At 44.8% G+C, this 6,000-nt stretch overlaps 1 protein-coding gene across 3 annotated transcripts in view; it reads left to right on the top strand.

The window, feature by feature from the left end:
* Positions 1-451: 451 nt before the first annotated feature.
* Positions 452-6,000, top strand: part of SLC6A1 (solute carrier family 6 member 1) — a 42,280-nt gene continuing 36,731 nt past the window's right edge. Inside the window, exon 1 of one of the 3 annotated variants that reach the window (XM_072347497.1) lies at positions 452-628. The gene's annotated coding sequence lies outside the window, so the exon portion shown is untranslated. Of the gene's footprint in view, positions 629-2,003; positions 2,350-6,000 lie in introns of those variants that run through there. The other 2 variants (XM_072347498.1, XM_072347499.1) reach the window with 2 other exon arrangements.

The raw sequence follows: 6,000 nt of genomic DNA, 5'->3' as shown, positions 1-6,000 counted from the left end.
GTTGCTCCTCTGTGCTGTGGTGACATCGAGAGGGCTGAGGGCTCCTGACTGGGAGCTCCACAGAGAGAAAACTTCAGGCTGAAAAGGATGCTTTCAGCTTTGCTTCCTCCAGGGCGTGGATCCAGACCACGTATTTTCATATGATGTGAGGTTTGTGAAGAACTTTGGAAACGGCTGTTTCAGCACTTTCAAAACAGGTCTAAGCCCTGTTGAAAACAACCTCCCAGGCAGAAAGCACTGGCACACGGGGCAGACGGCAGTTCGTTTGTTAAGCGTTTCCCCCAGGCTGAGGTTCCTAACTTCAACTTTTGCTAACTCAGGACGGGACCGCCCGACCCTCCGGCCTCACCTGGCAGCTCCTGCTCGGAGGTGCCGCCCCCGCTCCGTGAGGGGACGCAGCCACCGACCCCACATCGCCGCGCTCAGGGGCGGGCTGGGGGCGGGAAGGGGCGGTGCGCGGTCGGCCCCGCTGCTGCGCGGGGAGGGCGCGGCGGAGCGGCGGGCGCCGAGCTTTAAATGAACATTACTATCGCTCGGGGTGGGCAGCGCCGGTGGCTCGGGCCGATTGGCGGCGTTAGCGGCGGCGGCAGCAGCTCACTCTCATCTTCTTCCTCCGCCTCCGCGGCAGGTAGGGTGTGCGCGCTGCGTGCGAACTTCCACCCGTCCTCGCGCGCGGTCCGCGGCCGCACGCGAGGCGAGGCGGTGGGATGCAGCGAAGCCCCGCGCAGGTTGCAAGCAGGAGGGGGCTGCGGGCAGGCGGACGGGCTGCTGCTATTGCTGCTATTGCTGCCGCCCCGGGGGACGCGGCCGCCCGGACGAGGCGCAGCGCGGGGCGGGAAGCTGCGGGCGCGAGGCACGGAGCTGATCCCGCGGGCAGCGTTGCTTTCCACCGCCTGTTGCCGCTGCGCTGGCGGCGTTCGGGCGCTTCGTGCCTTTGCGATCGCGCCGAGACCGTTACGGTTCGGTATTCGCGTGCACGCCGCCTCCGCGGTCAGAAAGGCAGAGCGGAGGTCTGTGTCGCGCGCGGGGGGTCTCTAAAGCGCTTTTGCTCGCAGAATGAGGATCCCTTGTTTCACCGGAGACCTTGACCTTATCCTAATAAAAGTTATTTCTAGGAGGTGGAGTGTTTGATTTTCTTTCGTTTGATATTTAATGTTTCCATGCTCTCCGTCTGTTACACAGCCCTGGATTTGCAGAGGCGAAGTGCCGGTCTGGCACTGTGTTTCTGGCTTGTTGGAAATGGATTTGAAGACCTAGTTATAATTTCAGTGCACGTATTATCTTTGCTCAGTTGCTTTAGAACTCGGTTCGACTGTATTTTCAACAGAGACGAGTGAACTTTAAAGGAAATGAGGTCAGGCATAGATTGCGGGCATCAAACCCCTTTCAGGTCCCAGAAATAGCCCCAGAAGTAGCGTGACCCGTTCCGTTCTCTCCGCTCCGAGTCTCTCTGGTTTGTACTTCTCACTGCGATTCCTGGGCTCATCGAGATGGTTTTAGCTTAGTTTAATGAAACAAGAAGCAAATATGGTTTCTAATGTGATGGTGTTAGGTACCCTGGACTAAAAGGTCTGAATTTCTGGTGGAGACTGTAGCGGGTCTTAAAATAACGAACTCTGCTTAGCACAAGCTTTTCCTTTGTGCTTTTGTAAGGCTTCAATTCGTGCAGAAGATGATGGCTGTCAGGAAGCACCCTACCAGCTGTTTAGGGGAAAATAATGTGCTTGGATGTATGTATGTATATTTAAAAATATAAATATCAATTCAGGGAGAGTGTATTATATCTCATATTCTGTACTGGAAACAATGGAATTCGTAAGTTATTGACCATCCTCTAAAGTCTTCAAACAAGAACTGACAAATATTTATCTTGGACTAAATGGGTCAGAAGATAACATCTTCCATTAGACCTCCTGTATTGGCCGGTTTGGGTTGCTAAGTAGCTATGATTTCTAATCCCAAAGTAAATGATGTCATAATGACATCACCACGTCCTTTCACTTGATTGATTCTCATAAGAGAACAGTAATGAGATTTGATATACATGTCCCATCTCTTTAATATTCTTCCTCTGCTCCAGGGGATTTCCTGACCTGCCTGGCAGATTCCAATGAATCACACTGAGCTCTAGTAAAAAGACATTGCTCTGGAGACTGAACTGAACATTAAAGGGACAGTGGCTGATTCTGGTCATTTCAAAATCTGAGGAACTTGGCAGCTTATGCTTTCAATGTGGAACTCTAGAAATGAAGGACAGCAATAGAAAACCTGGAGTTATGAAGTTCATGTGCAAGTGCTAAAGGAATTTGAATTTCAGGTGCTTGGCTTGTTCAAATTGACTTCAATTGGGTATGTGGAGGTTCAACCCTTCTCAGAATCAAGTTACTGAATGTATGTGAAGATAGATGCTTTAGATGGGGTGGGGGGAGTGGGAAAGCATAAGCTGTTATTTCCCTTCAGTTGCTAAAAATAAATTTCACTTATGAGGGTACAAAGGTGAAATCAGCAAAATGGCTGTTTTAAGGTGTTATAGTATAAACATTGCTGTCATAGAAGACTCCTTGTGATGGAGTTCTAAATCCAGGATGTATAATGTGTGAGAATCTGATGTTCCCTCTGTCTTCAGAGGTTAAAGGTATGAATTATGTCATTTGGTGTTGATCAGGGTTTTTGCAGTTTGTCTTTATCATGTGTGTGTTCATGTGAGCCTGGGTCTGCCTAAGTGTTAGGCAGTTGTGTTTGTGATGAGTAGCCGTATTGTGATAATTGACTTATTCGTACCCAGTGAGTTTGAAATATTCTAGATAGGGCTGTGTGAATCTCGGTGTTTGATGTGTGTGGAAAAGGGGCAAAACAATTGTCTTGTCTGTCTTATTGAACATACAGTTTGGGGTGAAGTTAAACACCGAGTCTGCTTATATTCAGAGGCTGCACTAATCTCATTTGTTTCCTGAACGTTGTGGGTCACAATAAACATACTGCGGAAGTAAACACTAATTTCTTAGCAAGCAAATTGACGGTTAATGTATTTGCTGAAGGTATTGATTGCTGATGTGAAGCTTCTATTATTGCTGAAGTACCGCAGCACTGATGGCACTGCTAAGTATGGGGGAGTACTAATTAAACAGAGGACCGTGAACAAGTGAAGCAGGAAGGTGTTGGGGGAAGAGATTTTTTGCCTCTGTTCATCATGCGTAAGTGCAAGCCAAGCTACGGATGCCAAAAGGAGATTTCTAAATAATCTGTAAGAATTCTGCGCTCATCGTCCTATCTGCAGTGACAAATTTCCATGAGCTTTAGATGCTTGCTGGGATGACTCAAGTATGAACAAGTGATTTGGAAAAAAATATTATCTCTGAAGAGAATCCATGGTGACAATTTCTTTTCAAGTTATCTTAAGATTTTTCTCCTTACTGTGATTTCTTTTAACTCAAGCTTGCATTGAATGTTGGAAACGAAAAATGAATTTGGACTCGAGGACATATCTGTGCCTTCCAACTGCACGTTCGATGGTCATCTGTGACATTTGCATGGTTGTGCTTTTAATACGGTGACATATTTGGTTACATAAAATGCAGAAAACTGCGCACCTCAAAGCCTTTCTGAATGCTTATACTGGAAGGTTGATGCTGCAGTCCTGACCTCTTTGAACAGGCGATGACAGCACAGATGAGGCCAAATAGAGAAAGGCAGCGAACGCTTTCACTGTCGTGACCGATCTCGTTATAAAAGACAAGGTCAGTCACTGTAGTGGCTCTTCAAGTAGTGGATGAGGCGACGATGTCTTTTATTGCACAGAAAGCAATAGGAAATTCAGTCCTCAGACTTTTGTCTATTCTAAGCTATGTTCAGATCACAGGTGAAGTGTTTGATGTCTGTCTCGATGAAACGACAGTTGATGTGCTTCAGAACTCCTAGAGACTGTAGTGCAATGTCTTGCTCCTCTGCTTCAAGAAGAATGTCCTTTGGTTGTCAGTGTAAGGATAGCCGGTATTTCAGCCCTGATGTCTGCTTTTGTCATAAGCTCTGTGTGAGAATGGGCTGAAATACCAAGTGGATTACTGCCTTCTTTGTTTTGTGTTTTAGAGGACAATAATGCGCATATAAAATCCACGACCTCCTCAGGCTAATTGTGAGCCTTCTCTAAGGGCAGAACCAGCAGTTGGATATTTGAAATGTGTTTTGTTCTGTTTATTTAAAAGGCGTCCTGATGAGCAAATTCATCGACACCTGGATCTCCTTTACCAGTGAATGATTTCTGCCAGCTGTATAGAAAGTGCTGTTTCAAGAATGCAAACAGGATTTGCTCCCTGATATGAAAAGAAATAAAACTGTTTTCAAAAGAGCATCTTTGTATCCATGTTCTCAGTTATGAAGGAATTTGAAGAAGAAAAAACACATAGTATAACATGTAAACAAATCGCTAGTTTCCAGGAAGAAACCCTTAGGCTTTTCCCTTGGATGTATTTTGAGGTTATTTTAATTGTCCAAGGTTTGACCAACACATAAGCTTGTGGGTGCAGATGATGACCACATCCACAACAGAGCTGATACAATCTGCAAAGCTAGTACTAAATGCTGCTGTCAGTTGCAGTGTTGAAGCTGAAACAATGCTGGCATGGGTGGTCATGCTTTGGATTTACTCCAAGAACAAATGCAAACCATTTGCATTTAAATTCTGGTATTTCCACTTCGCTTCTCTGATCGGACTTAAACATTCAGAAAATGCGACTTTCTCAACAGTAATTCTGCATTGTATTGAGTTAATTAGTGCTTTTCATTACGAAAGATGCTATGGGGAATACACAGGGCATAACAGGTGCAAGTCCTTTGACTTAAGCTGTAATTGCTGCACTGCTTTGAGTAATCGCTTTGGTGTCTCAGAAGTCCTGTATTTGTCTTACACTGTAGGAATTCCAATGGGCTGCTGTTGCCTGTAAAGATCTAAAGGCAATAAAATAAAAAGCAGGTATCAGCCTTGTGTTGTGGTGGCTAGCACTATATGTTAGATATGGACGGCTTTAAATTAAGCATATCTAGATATTAATTGTTCTGAAAACACATTGTCCAAAAATAGGTGTTACTTAAGAATGATTTGTTTTTTTAAGTTGGAGGATCATAATTTATATCTTCATATTTCTATATTTAAAGAGTTGTGATGTATTGTTAGCAAAATTAATGATGATTTTAGTCTGAAGTGCTGTCCTATAATCATCATTGCGTGAAACATTTTTCTGTATTATAACATCGCTAATTAGACATTAAAATAATTATCCCTGCCCTGAGCAGGGGAATTGGAACTGGGGATCTTTGAGGTCCCTTCCAACACAAGCCCTCCTATAATGAAAGCTCAGAGTGTAAAATCAGCATTTCTGAGGGCAGCTGTATTCATTTGCTTTCCAAGCAGTGCCTGCACATGTTGAGGTTTATTCTGTAACTTTGCAGAACTGTGCAACAAGATCAAAATAAAACAGGAAGGGAAAACCAAGTCAATAAATACATCTCGAAATTTTCATTGTACCTTTTTGGTTACTGATCAGTGTGTTTCTTTCCATACAAGCTAAAAAAATCTTCAGTAAATTGTCTGCCTGATCTTGAATTTTGCTTGTGCCAGAAATTACTGTTTGTTCCTCCCTCTGAAGATAAATAACAAGTAGGTGTATCTCAGGGAAGTTCTCTCAGCATATTTATCGTGTCAGTGCAGTTGTTGGAGAGGAGCAGCAAAGTTTGCACAGTCTGTGCAGTTACCGTTCTTCTAAAATGTAAATTGCAATTTGCCCTTGAAGATCAAGGGCACCTGTCAGCACCCCTTCATCGGGCTGAAGCCTGGAATTGCTTCATTTGGGGGTTCCAAGGGGTTGTAGCTCAGAGGGATGTGCTTGATTCTTGCGCCAGTGGCTTCCTGTGGAGTTGGTGTATGTGTGTGGGAGGGGTTGGTTGGTCAGGGCTATTTTTTGCCTGGCCACAGTGTAGCGAAGATTCGGTCTGACAATTGATACG

The sequence above is a fragment of the Excalfactoria chinensis genome, chromosome 12 (assembly GCF_039878825.1).
Source record: "Excalfactoria chinensis isolate bCotChi1 chromosome 12, bCotChi1.hap2, whole genome shotgun sequence".
Classification (NCBI taxonomy): domain Eukaryota; kingdom Metazoa; phylum Chordata; class Aves; order Galliformes; family Phasianidae; genus Excalfactoria; species Excalfactoria chinensis.
Note: the sequence above shows the minus strand (reverse complement) of the source record. Positions and strands in the feature narration are given on the sequence as shown.